Below are 16529 nucleotides of genomic sequence, written 5' to 3'. Positions count from 1 at the left end.
ATTATCAATTTGGGGTCTTTATCTAAATTTCTGGTCCGTATTTCAACAATTATCTACCGGGACTGTATTGATGCTAGACATTAGTGCAAGATTCCCCCCCCCCCCCTTTACCCCTATTTATGTATTGTTATTACATATTTGTACAAAAAATATTTATATTTTTATACCATACCTACTAACTAGTGATGCCTGGAGTTGTTCGAGAGGATTAAAGTTGAAAAAAAAAGCCTTTAGAGGACTCTATTCTGTTTCCAAGACTCAATTTAAGGTACCGTGAGATACATAGAAGGTATCCTAAATTTGAAGTTCTTACTAGACACACCTTAAGAGACCTTAAGACCTTAGACCTTATTTGTAGTCCTTACTAGAAGGTATACTAAATTTGTAGTCCTTACTAGTTTTGTATAGTGGATAAACAAACATAGATACATACATATGTACATATAAACAATAATTTATGTTCATATACATATAATACGTAGTATGTATACGTATATATTACTTTGTTTATTTTTCATAATGGTACAAATTTTCAATAAATAAAATGGAGGTAGAATACTTTGGTAGTTTTAAAATACGGCATGTGAGATCTGTAAAGCCCTGAGAAATGTTATCGTCCATATAATTTCGTGATGAATGTCGTTTTCGCGTCTGCACTTAACGGGTCAATGTTGTAGATATGATGTGAGATTTATTTGCGTATACATATTTTACAACTGAAATAGTATGAGAGTTTACGCGAAAAGTCTCAAGTTGAGCCCTCGAGATGTGCCCGTGTAAAAGTTTTCTCCGGTACGTCGCGTAGTGTGACCATAAATAAAATTTCGGCGTAAAAAGTGTGCATATCAGGGAATACGACCGTATAAAAATATGAGCAAGTTTATGGACGATGTGTGTATTTATTTTTGCGACAGGGGTGTTAAAATTCATATATACCCTGCTTAGCCAAGCTGTAGCGAAGAAATGCATAGTCACAATCAGTTGGGCTTGGGGAGCGCTTTCAATCGACTTGCTCTTGTGTGCATTTGTCACCGTGTGCAGTTGTATGTGTGCAGCTGTCAGCTTGCCCACATTCTGTCTGGATATACTGTATTTTAATTTAAATAAGCATTTTGGAATAATTATAGTGGAATGTCATTGCCATATTGATGCTTAGTAATCGTCACAAGTTTAGGAATATGACATTTCTTCGATTTTCCTTACAATGTTAATAAATTACAATTAATAATTTTATTTATTTGAGATATTTTATTGATTTAGTTGCTACTGTGTATATATGAATGTTTATTGTTATCAAATCTGATTGATATACTCAAGGTACTTCCATTTGTCATAGACAGATTTTGAAGGTTTAATTTTTTACTTTTTGATTATTTCATATCGCCTGCCCAAGCGACGCCTCACATTTTTATAGAAGTTAAATAAAATGAAATTTCTATTTTTATCTCACTTGTAAAGATGAAAAAAGTTGAAAAAGACATTTTGCTTCAGGAAATTATTGAAACTTGAGCGACATCAGAAATCATCAGATTCCGTTTGCACTTCCGGTTCCGTTTTGTGAGTCAGAGTGCCGTCAAAGGTTATTTGTGGAAATTATAGATCAAAAATTGCATTTTCCGCCAAAGGGAGTGAGATTCTTATTTACTGCTTAAATAAAAATTTCTCGGTGGTTTTCCTGTATTGTTTGAATTAAACGAAAAATAGGGTAAAACTGTAGGTGGGGGAAGGGGGGGGGGTACCGTATGTGGTAGGATGAAAATTAATTTAGTTTAATTGGTTATTCATAGAGACATTTGTCGGAAAATATATTTTTTTATATTTAGAGATGTTACGACAGACCCTATGAGCAGCACGTCGAGGAAAAAATCTCAGAAAATTTTGTTGAACAAAATTTTTTGTGTCAATGTACCTATGTATTTATATATAAAAACCAGCAGAATGGACTAGTGGTTATATAATTCTTATTACTAGTGGCAAATATGTAATTTTTCGAATCGAACAGAGTGGTCACGGATTCGAATCCCACTGGTTACTGATGGCCTTGATCTTGGTTTGTCACTCCAGGTCTATCAGAGTTTGCTAATTTATTAGATTTTCATTGAAACGGTTCTTGTAAAATTGCCATCCTTGTTATTTGGTATCTCGAGGTTCGCCTGTTTGTATAAAAATGCTGCAAATTTCTCCATAGTTCATAGTCAAATTGGCGAAATTCAAGACGCTGAATAGCTTGAAATTAGCAAGAGAGATTGGGAAGAAGATGCCAATGTTTACAGGAACCGTTTCAATGAAAATCAAATAAATTGGCAAACTCGGATAGATTTGGAGTCACAAACCGAACGGTTTGGCTAGCAGGGGGACTCTAGTAGGACTCGAACTCGTGACAGCTTTGCTCGAAACATAATATGCTAATCACTAGTCCACGCCGTTGGTAAATGATTTTGTGTAAAATGTAAAAAAATGAACTTGTCGCATTGGAGCGATCTGTAAGACGAGTGTATGTATGTATGTACATGATTGATTGAATAAAAAAAATTGTTTGAAAAAACATTAATGTTCGGTTCAATGATGGACACAACTAAGATCACCCGACCGATTGTATTGTGTTGGCTATATGTATTGGCCGACTAGTGGCTAATCCCTCAGAAACAGTAATAACTAACAAATTTCTGGAGATGTATATGCAAAAAAGCCTCTATGTTAATGCCCACCTTATAAAGTTTGACCTATTTTTTAATTGGATTGGACTAATTTTAATTTTTTTTTTCACAATCACTAATTGCATTTATGTACATTAAAACATTAAAAATTAAAAAATCACATTAATTGTACAATTGGTATTCGCATTACAGTTTTTGAAAGATTAAATTAAATTGCCATAAAATGGATATATGTATGTATGTATGTTTGTTTTTATTCCCACCTGAATATAAATTCAATTGTAAAATAATGAAGTAATGAAAAAAATGTAATGGAATTTTTTATGACGCGCTTGTAATTGCATTTTGCTCTTTCTGAAGTGCTCTTTAATATCACGATGCTCGTACGTCAATTTGCGTTTGTGTGTTTGAATGCATTCCGAGCTTTTTATTTTTATTTTTTTCTGGACTCGTTTACGAGTTTTACGAGTGGCCGAGTGCGCGCATGTTTTCACTAAAGCCTCCCCTCTTCGTTTAAGTGTCACCTGTCTTTGCCATTTGCTTAATTTACGATTCGAGAGTGAAACGTCATCGTGCATATTATATTCGGCACATTATACAGGGTGGAACGGAAATAATTAAACGACAAAAACATTGTAATCGATAGGGAACATTTAGTGGCTATGAGCGTAAAGCCTCCAGGTCCAATGTTGCGGTATCGAAAGATACATAGTGTTGCGTAGGGTTGAGGATCAAAATGAAAGGCCAAAGTCACTTCACAGCATTTTTTGAATGATTCAGGAGGTCCACGCGCAGCTAGCGCTCCTTCCAGAATAATCACTGTACCAAGTGTACCTCCCTTCAAAGGGCAAGTTTCCCACCACAGCTTCCCCGATCCATTTATTTATCCATTGTTTAGACACATACAGTTTTAAGAGTCTCACGCTCTCGCGTTCTCACACTCAAGTTCTGAGAAGTCTACCAGCCACTTATTGCATCCCGTTAGACCAATTCGGGGGTCTCTATTGTGAACCCCCGAAAACATTAAGACAGCGTGTAATCCCCTTAATATTCCCACGTTATAATAGCATACCAAATTTTGCAGTTCTACATATATTGGAAACTGTGGATAGTGGTCTTTTCAAGCCCAGGCGTTTTTGTATGGAAGCCCATCTATTGCGGGCTAATATGAGGTAAAATGTATAATATGTGTTTCGAATTTGGTGAACTAAAAATGAAAACTGGATTTTTATGGCGGAAAAACAACATATTTATATACATTTATTTTTATATGTACTTAAAATAGTGGCATGTTTCATGCATTTGTGCACATAATAAAAGTGAGCACCATTTATAGAACTGTAAGGTTTACATACACGCAGTATGAAACGCAAAATAAGATTCCAAAATCAATGAAACTTTTAGCCGAATTTAAATGGTATTTAACTTGGTTTCACGATCTGGTGAAGCTTAAAGTGGAGCACTTTTCAATATTTAATGGCAACATGTTTACAGCTGACCAGCTGCGAAAAGCATTCAAATCGTATTAAAAGTCAATAAATTTGAATGAAACAATAGGAATTCAGAGTGCTTAAGAGGGATGTACACCCGAAACCTTAATTTTGTTACCGTTCCTTTCTTCGATATATATATTGAGTGTATGTATATATTGAGTGAATGCGACAATATATATCAATATATATATATATATTGAGTGAATGCGACAGTTGCGCTTTGACCAGATAAAACGTATTTTAAATTAACAAAATCGAGGTTTCGTATTCTACTACTTTCTCCTCCAAAACTGGACCAATTTTTAAAAAAATTTCATCATCGGTATGAGAAAGATACTTTCTGTGCATCTATCGGCGTATTTTTTTTAAAATCGACCGTTAAATAAGCACGCTGGACTCGTTTCGTGGGTGTAAAACAGAGGCGATTTTATAGATGTTTGGCGGCTCCTAGCTCCTATAAAAAATAATTAATCAAAAAAATAAAACGATAGATGCAACCCAATGGTGGATATCCATAGCATATTAAAAAATAATTTCTCTAGTGCCATAATTGAGGAAGGGAGAAGTATAGTACGTTTGTATGGACAACGAGCTGCTGTCCAGCCCTCTTAATGACCTTAAGATATCATTCATAAATATGTTGAAGAGCAGGAGTCCTAAATTTGAACCTTGAGGAACGCCCGAGTGAGCACTGGTATTCGTCTGAAGCTTTGCCATAATAAAAATACATATGGACTCCAAGTCAGATTTTAAAAGGCCCAAAAAGATCCAATAATGTAATACGGTTACGTCAAATGCAATTTGGTGCTCATGTTTAAACATCCACTGCTGTATAACGTATTTATATTGTATAATACGTAGGTTGTTTCAATTTAAATCGTAAACTTTTTGCTATAATAATAAATTCATTCATTGTTTCAACACTGGCGTCTTGAGCACAATTGAATTCAATTTAAAATTCGTACGTGCAATGTCGACTTTCTCACTTCCGTCCTCTTCCGACTCCACTCCAATTTCCCACTGTGCAGTCGTTGCAGTTGCAATATCAATTATAGCGAGTGCTATCGCAAAAGTGGAACGCTTTAATTGCTCAAAAGAATAAACACACTGAGGCGATAGAAAAATTGCACTACATATTGGCGCGTTTAAATTACGACACCGATACGCAAGGCGCTGATTTTTTAAGTTGAAAATAATAAAAAAAACCCTGAAGCATTGGCGAATACCCTTTGTGATCTCAATGATGCTTCCGTTCACAACTAATTGACATGATTTTTACACGAACATTTTGACATGAACATATACATACATACACTCGCCTTTACAGATCACCCCAAAGCGACAAGTGTACTAATACAGATACAATACAATAATACAAGCATCCACGTTGATATCTATGGAGAAATTTTTGCAGCATTTTATAATCAAATTAGCGAACCTCAAAACGCTGAATAACTTGAGATTAGCAAGAGAAATAAGAATGGAGATGCCAATTTTACGGGAACCGTTTCAATGAAAATCAGATGAATTCTGATAGGAAACGATCGACCTGGAGTCACAAACCAACGTCTGGCTGGCAGGGAGACTAGTGGGATTCGAACCCGTGATCACTCTGCTCGAAAGCATAATATGCTAGTCTACGCCGCTGGTTAAAGTTGAATGACAACATTCAAGTGAGTAAAAGAGAGTAAAAAAATAGGTTTTTGTGGCCATTTTTTCGTTCATGCTCTAATCACCATGCGCCCCATAACACTGTTCGACAAATGACGACTTTTTTTTTGGTTTAGAGACGAAATATGACTTTTCTTATAGATCTATGCGCACTAAACACGAATCTGGTAATAAAAAATGTTGATTGGCTCGAGATTCGGAGATATGTGTTTTTTAAATCGCGCGATTTTTCTATATCTTGGTGTTGTTCGGTCGATGTCTCAAAATCTGTCAATTTCCTGCTCAAAATGAATATTGGATTCTATAGTCGGGTATTTTATCTTTCATTTGTAGTACTTTTCAGCTTTCAAATCTCTCTAAGTAGTCGTCCAGTTCAAATCAAAAGTTAAAAAGATGTATTTTCACTTGAGATTTTTTCCCACTGTTAATATTATTTTATATTGAGTATTTTCTATTGAAACACGTTTGCACACGCAAATTGGTTTAAAAACAGCACTCGCGAATTTGAGTAGTAATACAAAGGTTTGACTTCTTATTATGAACATTGCATACTGCTTGTATGTATGTGCGAACATATGTATGTATGTTTGTGCTTACATATGTACATATTGTGCTTCGCAATCTGTTTGACCGTTTTGCATACTCCCGAATCGTTCTACTATGCATCACGTTTTTAACTGGCCGTGCACGTGCAGCTGGATACATAAAAAAGTGCACTATAATTTGTTGGGGAAATTCAGAGGAAAATTGTAGCTTTTAAGACCGAAGTAATGACCGTGGCACTTTGTGTACTCGAAATTATTGTTCTTTCCATATTTCGCCGCGGCTAATGGACTCATTACGCGAAACATTTTACATTGGATGTTTTTCGTTTTTCGGCTCGGCTTTTTCTTCTTTTTCTTTTTACTTTATTTTCTTTCGCGTCTTTTCCGCAATTTAAACGTGGCGAATTTAAGCAACGATCTGACATTCTATGCAGCGTGTAATTTATCTGGCTTATCGTCCTCGAATGCACTTGGCTAGCAGTTAAATGTAATCGATGATAATATAGGGCAATAGTCCCAGTCTACGTCGGGCTATGTAAGTTTCACCGGATAATTCTTAATTCGGATTTTCTTAAGAAAATGTCATTTATTTTTATGTAATTTAAGTTGATGTATTTACTTCGAATTTTGATTCACGAAGCCTTGGAATGTCAAAGTGGTCTTCGCGTTGTTGTACCGGTTTCCGTCATATATGTGACTTGCAATGTATTAAGTCAACGTCATTGCAATGTATTAAGCTTAGAAATTAAGCAAATATTAAATAAAAGTTGAAAACATGTAATTTTATTCGCATACGAAAGATTAAGTGACGGGGACTGGGTCACAGACGGTGTATATTATACAGTTTAGATTAAAAATGCAATCGAAACATCAGGCGAAAATCGAAATCGGCTTTAAATAAACGGTTGTTTCCCATTGCGCCATTTTCCATAATATTATCCGATATTTTCTCTGTTTACACGGGAAATGTTATATCGTGTAAATATGATATGAAATTTCTTCGGTTTTCTGTAATAAATATTTAACTGTTTGAATGATCGACTAATGTGTTTAATTGGCCAACTGGTATAAATATTTTTGACCGAGCGCGTATGTATAATATTTTCGATGGAATTAAAACGGTAATAAATTTATCAAAAGAAAAAATTTCGTAATGGGATGAATCTTTGATCGATTTCGTTGCTTAGTATCGCGTATCGCCCCCTCACTCCACTTTCACTCGCTCGCTCAGCCGTCCGCGTACAAACGAGCATGTGTATGTACATATATGTAACGACGCGACCTCCAGCATTCTTATGTACCTACTCCCAATATATAAATTAATATATTTTAATTTCCATATCATCCCAGTGACTCGTCTGACCGTCCACGTACAAATGAGCATGTGTATATATCAATGAGTATGGTATTTAGCCATATTTATATCCCATTGCGTTTATATGTATTAGGAATATTGGGATATAGATCATTGGAAACTCAGAGGCGATTGTCTACTTTGGCCGAATATACCTATATAATCCAAAAGTTCTCGGGGAACTTCGTTTATGGGCTCCAGAATGTTCCCATATGTTTTGATCGCGTTATCTCTTCTTGTCTATTTGCACACGTATGTACGTGCGTGCTTCAAAGCTCGCAGGTTTCGCTTGCGATATGCCTTCTCCATTTAACAGCAATTAATGTTGACCTATTCTCCATTTCACACGTGAACTTGTCAAAATTTCTATTTCACAATTTTTAATGTTGGATTATTGATTTATTTTTATTGCGTTTCATTTGTGTTGTGAAAAGATAGGACGATCAGTGCACAACGCCCAATTAGCGCCCGGCACTCATCGACCAATCAGAGAGCACAGCTCATCGACCAATCAGAGAGCTCAGCTCATCGACCAATGAGCGAGCTTGACTAAACGACCAAACCCGCGCGGTTTACGAACATGTATAAAAGCCGGCTGGTTGGCCTCAGTATTCACTTGGAACTCGGCTGCCACTAGAAGATCATCTATGTACAAATTGAAATCTACCTGATTGTTTTCTTGTACTTCGACTTGACTCCCCTTCTCTTCTTTGTTAGTGAAATGGAAGAAAGAAAAAATAGAAAAAACAATGTTATCATATTTGACATTACTGAAACAGGTAATAATGACGACAATAATGTAATCGCAAATTTATTGTCAAAAGCCGAGCTACCTAACCACAAATTCACCGCTCATAGAATCGGATTAAAACAAGGTACGAAGCCAAGGCCCCTAAAAGTTAAACTCGATGTACAGCAAACAGCAATATCATTACTTAGAAAAGGACCCAAATTAGGAATTAAAATAAAAAATGACCTAACGTACATGCAAAGACTACATATAAACAATTTGTGGATCGAAATGAATACCAGAAAAGACAAAGGTGAAAGTGACTTAATAATAAAATATTTTAATGGAGTGCCTAAAATAATAAATAAAAATAGTACAAAAAACTAACAATATATTACCAAAATGTTCGAAGCATTATATCTAAAATACAATTCCTTAAAAATGCTATAGCTGCTTCCGCATATGACATCATATTATTAACAGAAACGTGGCTAAACAACCTTATAAATGACTCCGAACTAAACTTTCATACATACAATATGTATAGATATTTATTTATTTATTTATTTATATATATTTTAGCTATCAAGCTAATTTAAAAAAAAATACATCTTAATTATTATACTTAACTCTAAAATTTATAATTAACTTATATGTACTGTCCCTCACAGAGGTGTCTCTTCGCACCTCGCAGGAATGCATCCATGTTTTTAGCAGACCTGACGCACTCAGGGAGGGCATTATACATGAGCACACCCCTGTGAAAAACACCCCCAGCCGTCTTATTCTTTCTTACTCTACTTACAACTAGTTTGTCCTTATTTCTAGTATAAAAACTATGTTTATCTCTATTCCTTATTATATAATCATCAAAATACTTAGGTAATAACTTATGATCTAACTTATAAACAAAAGACAATGTACTAATATTTAGACTAATTCTAATACTCATCCATCCTAATTCATCTAACATACTTCCAATACTCTTAAATCTACTCACATTCAAAATAGCTCTCATAGCTTTATTCTGTATTTTTTGCATTTTTTCTAAATCTTGGCCACTAAACAAATTAAGCACAGTGGCACAATAAACCACATGTGGCAAGACAATTGAATTAAACACTAAAATTTTACTTTTTTTACTTAAAATATTTCTTAATCTACATAATACACCAACTTTTCTAGCCATTTTTTTTATTATATAGTCAGCGTGCATTTTAAAATTTAGTCCTGAATCTATGTATACACCTAAGTATTTTATATTTTCAACTTTTTCAATTAACTTATCATTAATTCTAATTTCATTCAATATATTTTTATTTTTACCATTCAACCACATCATTTTTGTTTTATTCACATTCAACTTTAATTTATTTTCACACAACCAGTCATTCACATAATTTAATTCTATATTTAAAATCTCAGACATTACATCAACATTCTTTCCAATTATATATATCAATGTATCATCTGCAAACAAATGTATTTTACACATCTTAATTACCTTAACAATATCGTTTATATATAATATAAATAATAAGGGTCCCAATTTGGACCCTTGCGGCACTCCATGAGGTGTTACATATTCAGAGGATAACACCTTATCAATTTTTACTCTTTGCCTTCTATTATTTAAGTATGATTGAAGCCACTTTAATACTATACCATTTATTCCTAACTTATATAATTTTTGTAATAAAATATTCCTATCTACTGTCTCGAACGCTCGCTTAAAATCTAGAAAAACTGCTCCAACAACCATGCTAGATTCATCCATCGTCTCCATCCAATCAGAAACCACCAATTGGATAGCGGTTTCTGTTGAATGTTTCACTCTAAATCCAGACTGTTCCACAACCAAACAATCATTTATACTAATGAACTCTTTCAATTGAATCATAACGATTTCCTCCAGCATCTTCTCAACAATCGGTAACATATTGATGGGCCTCATTTCACTGGCTTTATGTGTGCCCGTAACCTTTGGTACCGGTACAATAGTAGACACCTTCCATGCATCCGGGACGGATCCCACTTCTAACGATTCATTTATTAATTTCAGTAACTGAGGTCCAACCATATCCCAAGTGTTGATTAAAATATCTAGAGTCAATCCATCCATACTAGAAACTGATTTCATGCCCTTCAATACACCATTTAATCCCTCCATTTCCACTAATTTAAACCTTTCAAACTTATTTAAACCCAAGTTAATATCATCATTCACACTATTATGCCTTGTTTGTATTGAATTAACTATATCATTCACACTATTGATGTAAAACTCATTCAATCTTTCAACCATATCCTCTTTATCATTATATACTACTCCCTCGACTTCTAATTCATTCAAAGAAACATTTTTTCCCCCGGAAATCAAAGTTTTAATTATTCGCCACATTTTTGTGGGATCTTTTTTTGCACCATCAATATTTCTTTCATGCCAATCCCTCTTCGCATTACGTAAAACATTCACACATTTATTCCTCTTTCTTTTATACTCTAACCAAGCCTTTTCTAATTGGATTCCATCCATAGCCTTAATAATTTTATATCTTTTATAACTAACATTCTTATCAACTAAGCTTTCCTTTACTTCCTTGGTAAACCAAGGTTTCAGCTTATGCTTATGCATGATTCTTGTGGTTTTTACGCATTTACTTTTAGAATATGTTATATTACGATACATTATCTCCCACATTTCATTCACACTATCACCATCCTTTCCCCATACACACTCCTTTAACAATTCATTCATCAATTGATAATCAATGTTTTCTCTTTCAGTCACCTGCATATTTTTAAGTCCTCCGTTACTAAACCGCTGTCCCAAAAACATGTTGACAATAGAATGGTCTCCTATTTTCGGTACATCTTTCACCTCACACCGCAGATCCATTATATTCGTTATAACCAAATCAATGAGAGAGCTTGATAAATTATTCACTCTCGTTGCTTCCGTCACTTTTTGTTTAAAACCCAATTCATTTACCCAATTTCTCAACTTTTTTACATAAAATTCTTCTGTCTGTAACCAATTAAAATTCCAGTCCCCAAACATAATTATATTTTTACTCACATCTATACTTCTTTCACTCAATTCTTCTAAAAATTTAAGAAATCTTCCACTTCTACCATTCGGAGAGCGGTAAATTACTAGCAAAAACACAGTAACTCCATTCACAAGCAGATCCACACCAATTGTCCAAAACTCACCATCAACCTTATTAACTATTACATTACCGTAACTTAAATCATCCCTTAAATACAATAGTACCCCACCCGTATGTCTAGAATTAGAGTCACATCTCAAAACACAATATCCATCTATATTCAGCTCAAAATCTTCAAAATCACTAGTTACATGCGTTTCACTTAAACCTATAAATAATGGTTTTTGACTTACAGTTAAACTCCAAACCTCATCCTTGTGAGCAAAAAAACTTTGTACATTTATACCGATACCTTTTGGTGGTTGCTATATATTATTATACTTAATTCTATTTCTCATTAATTCTATATTTCTTTTATATACACTGCACTTAGTGTCCAACGGTCCGTGATTTGTGTTCAAATTGATAGAAACATAAACACCAGTACGAAGACTCGAGGCGGTGGCGTGGCAATTCTTATTAAAAAAGTTCATTCATCATCTGTCATCATCAACACAAACAATTCCATCGAACAAATATTTATATCAACCAAAATTTTCAATGTAAAGTGCATATTCGGTTGTGTTTACATCCCTCCATCCTCTGACATTAGTGTATATAATAATTTTATAAATAATATTGAAACAATCAGATTAAAATATCCTGATTCAAAATTCTTAATAACTGGTGATTTTAATCTACCAAATTTGGACTGGCAAAACCTTGAAATGAATGAAAATTCTCCAATTCATCAAGAAATTATAAATTTATCTTTAAATTTAGGTCTTAAACAATTTAATACTATTTCCAACTTGAATGATCGTGTCTTAGATTTAGTTTTTTCCAATTTCAAAAACACTAACGTTATGAAATCTCATGATGTTCTATCTCCAGTGGATGGCCATCATCCACCCCTAGATATTATTATTACTTTAAATAAATCTACTAATCTACCTTTAATTCAGCAAAATATTTTTGATTTTCACAGAGCCGATTATAACGAAATCATGAACCAATTAAATGTCACTAATTGGTCGTTCTTAAACGATAACATTAACTTTGAATCAAAAGTCATTATGCTGAATGAATTATTAATCTCTTGTATATACAACCATGTTCCTCAATATAAAAATAAGTTGCATTTTTTTCCAAAATGGTTTAGTCCCGAATTAAAAAACCTAATACATAAAAAAAAAAGTGTGCACAAATTATTCAAAATTTATAACTCTACACACATATATATTGAATTCAAAAAACTAAGAGCTTTGTGTAAACTACATATATCCAAATGTTTTAAACTTTATATTAAAAAAACAGAATCATTCATTGATTCAAATTCCAAATATTTTTGGTCATTTACTAAAGAATTAAACAACAATAAAACATATATACCAGAAAACATTCAACTTAACGGTAAATTTGTTGACAATACTAATGATTCAGTCAATCTTTTTGCTGATTTTTTCAAATCGATCTATGTCAAAAACAACAACAATAATTCTAATTATAGCATTGTAAATAATAATGTCCTGATTTCACCTTTACATTCTATAAATATATCTATTCAAAAATTAATTAACAAAATAAATGCCTTAGATATATCTAAATCTGCGGGTCCTGACAACATACCCCCAATTTTTATCAAGAATTGTGCCAATGTATTAACTTATCCTCTTTTTAATCTCTTTAATCAATCTATTTCCACTGGTATATTTCCCAATTCTTGGAAGTCTGGCTATTTAATGCCTCTCCATAAAAATGGGGATAAACATAATGTAATGAACTATAGAGCCATCTGTCAACTATCAACTATTCCAAAACTTTTTGAAAGTTTAGTATTAGACGAATTTATTCCTTTCATTAATAACATTATTATTCCACAACAACATGGTTTTACTTCTGGTAGATCTACCTTATCCAATTTATTATTATATGAAAATTTTATTTCTAGTGCCTTATCTGTTAAATTGCAAGTTGACTCAATTTACACTGATTTCAGTAAAGCATTTGACAAAGTTGATATTGAGATTTTATTATATAAACTAAACAGTATCGGAATCAGCGGTGTATTACTAAACTGGTTTCGGAGCTATTTGTCCAATAGATCATTATTAGTTAAAATCGGCCATTCTAAATCTTACTCCTTTAATCCAACTAGTGGCGTTCCCCAAGGATCTCACATGGGACCAGTCCTATTCAATATTTTTATAAATGATATTATAAATATATTTAATGATGTTAAAGTGCTCTTATTTGCAGACGATTTAAAAATATTTAAATGTATAAAAGACACTAACGATTGTGCTACTTTACAAACTAATTTAAACTCATTAAACGATTGGTGTTCTTTTAATAAATTAAATTTAAACATTAAGAAGTGTTCTGTTGTCAGGTTCAGTAGGTCAAATAACAAAATTATTTATAATTATCATATAAATAATGAATCATTACCATCATCATCGCTAATTAAAGATCTAGGAGTTATTTTTGACGACAAATTAACTTTTAATTCTCATATAAATTTTATCACAAAAAATGCCATCAAAACACTTGGTTTCTTAATAAGAAATAGTACTCACTTCAAAAATGTAAATACGATTAAAATTTTATACACCACTCTGGTTAGAAACCAATTAGAGTACAATTCTACCATTTGGTCTCCTTATTTAATGAAACAAATTAACATAATAGAGTCAGTGCAAATAAAGTTCACTAGATTCATCAAATTTAAATTTTTTAAAAGTCATAATCACTATGTCAGTAACGTTATTATTTATAGGAAACTTAATTTGCTAAAATTATATGACAGAAGGAAAATTAACGATATTTCAGTTCTGTGTGGTCTTCTTAATGGCACTATTAAATGCTCTGACTTGGTGAGTTTAGTGTGCTTCCATGTGCCGGGTAGATCAATTAGATGTAACCATCTTTTTGATATGCCCAGGTTTACCACTAATTACTCATTGAACTCAGCTATGTTGAGACTGCACAGAGTTGGAAACGAATTATCCATGGTCGATTTATTCATTGTTAGTAAATATAACATGAAATCTATTTTATTTAAATATTTTTTTAATATAATGTAATTTATTTTGTAGTATATGAATGTATGTGTATTTTTCTTTTATATTTCATTTTAATTTTTTTTCTTTTTCTTTCTCTATTTCCAACATGTAAAATGGTCAATTTTTTCTTGACCGTAAAATAAAATAAAATAAAAAATAAATAAAAATAAATAAAAAAAGATAGGACGATCAGTGCACAACGCCCAATTAGCGCCCGGCACTCATCGACCAATCAGAGAGCACAGCTCATCGACCAATCAGAGAGCTCAGCTCATCGACCAATGAGCGAGCTTGACTAAACGACCAAACCCGCGCGGTTTACGAACATGTATAAAAGCCGGCTGGTTGGCCTCAGTATTCACTTGGAACTCGGCTGCCACTAGAAGATCATCTATGTACAAATTGAAATCTACCTGATTGTTTTCTTGTACTTCGACTTGACTCCCCTTCTCTTCTTTATTATTATTTTTAGTTTTTTTCATTTCACCGTATGATTTTTATTTTTCTAATGTATATCATTGTATTTTATTATTATTTTTATTACTATTTTTTAATGCATCTTGTTTCTGGCAATAGTGGCGGCTTAGGGCAACCTACATGACCACTATGGTCTAAATTTTATTAGAAATAAATAAATAAAAGTGCTTTCGTGTATGTCGATACTTATCAGTGGTCACGGCAAAATCTCTTTATGAACTTCTGGTAGCAATTTTATGAACTTCTGATAGTTGAAATTTTCTTTTTGAAATCTCCAAACTTGTCCAAGCAAATTAATTAATCAGTAGCAATATTAATTAATTGGCTGAATGAATTACAATCAGTTGAAACTATTGCGTCAAAGTTATATTAAAAAAAAAGTATGAAACTATATTTTAATTGATTGTTATAAACTAGCAGTTCCGATACTACCTGTCATTTCTGTAAGAAGGGAAAAAGTAAGAGTGTATGTTTTTACATGTGTACATACATACATATGTGCGTTATTGAAACGCACATATGTATGTAAATATCCACTTTATTTTTAATATATTGATATATCTGACATCGACATATTTGACGTTGGACCTTTTTAGAATCGTATGATTTATATAATATATGTATACGTAACGGTTTGAATTTAGTATTGAATACATTCGGCATCGATCATCGGCCTCCAAACATTCATCAGATAAATTCATGCGAAAGACAGTTTTCATAAGAAAAAAAGCAAAAAAAAAAAAAAAATAAGAAAAAAACGTATCGGTTCCATTCAATGACTAATAGATTGGACGGTGAGCTTTTGTGGATAAAAAGCTCAGCCGTTTCACACGCAAGATTAATGGAGATGTAAGAACATTGGAAATGAATGGGCACCGAGGTGTGTTTGGGACATGTGAAAGTGAGCGATCGCCCCCAACACAAGAGAAGTGGGCGGCGGCACTTAGAGGGTTAACGCGAATTTATAAAAGATTATTCGCCGCACTATACGAGATTTCGCATTGCGCGCTGGTACTTTGAATCGAACTTTAAATTGCATTTCAAAATGTGTCCATAGAGTTGTTACAACTTTTTGAAGTGTTAACACTTCTTTGGCCATTGTAGCGAAATCTCGCAACCTACATACATACATACTGTACAATTTTAAAACTCCTTACGACTGTAGTGTATTAATTTATGTGCATATAGGTATACAACATTGTCTTTTAGAAGTCTTGCGCATATGTATGTAGATAATTTCCTTGACCCGTTTCCGTTCTCCTTTTCTTTTCATTGGTTTTTTTTGCCTTCTGTCGAAAATATAATAACCTTTTAAGCGGATAGCCGCCAAATCCGTAAAAGCCTTCCTCCCGTTCGTCCCACGCAAAGCACAGTGTTTGTAATCA

This window comes from Arctopsyche grandis, chromosome 8, assembly GCF_051622035.1.
Source record: "Arctopsyche grandis isolate Sample6627 chromosome 8, ASM5162203v2, whole genome shotgun sequence".
NCBI lineage: Eukaryota > Metazoa > Arthropoda > Insecta > Trichoptera > Hydropsychidae > Arctopsyche > Arctopsyche grandis.
Note: the sequence above shows the minus strand (reverse complement) of the source record.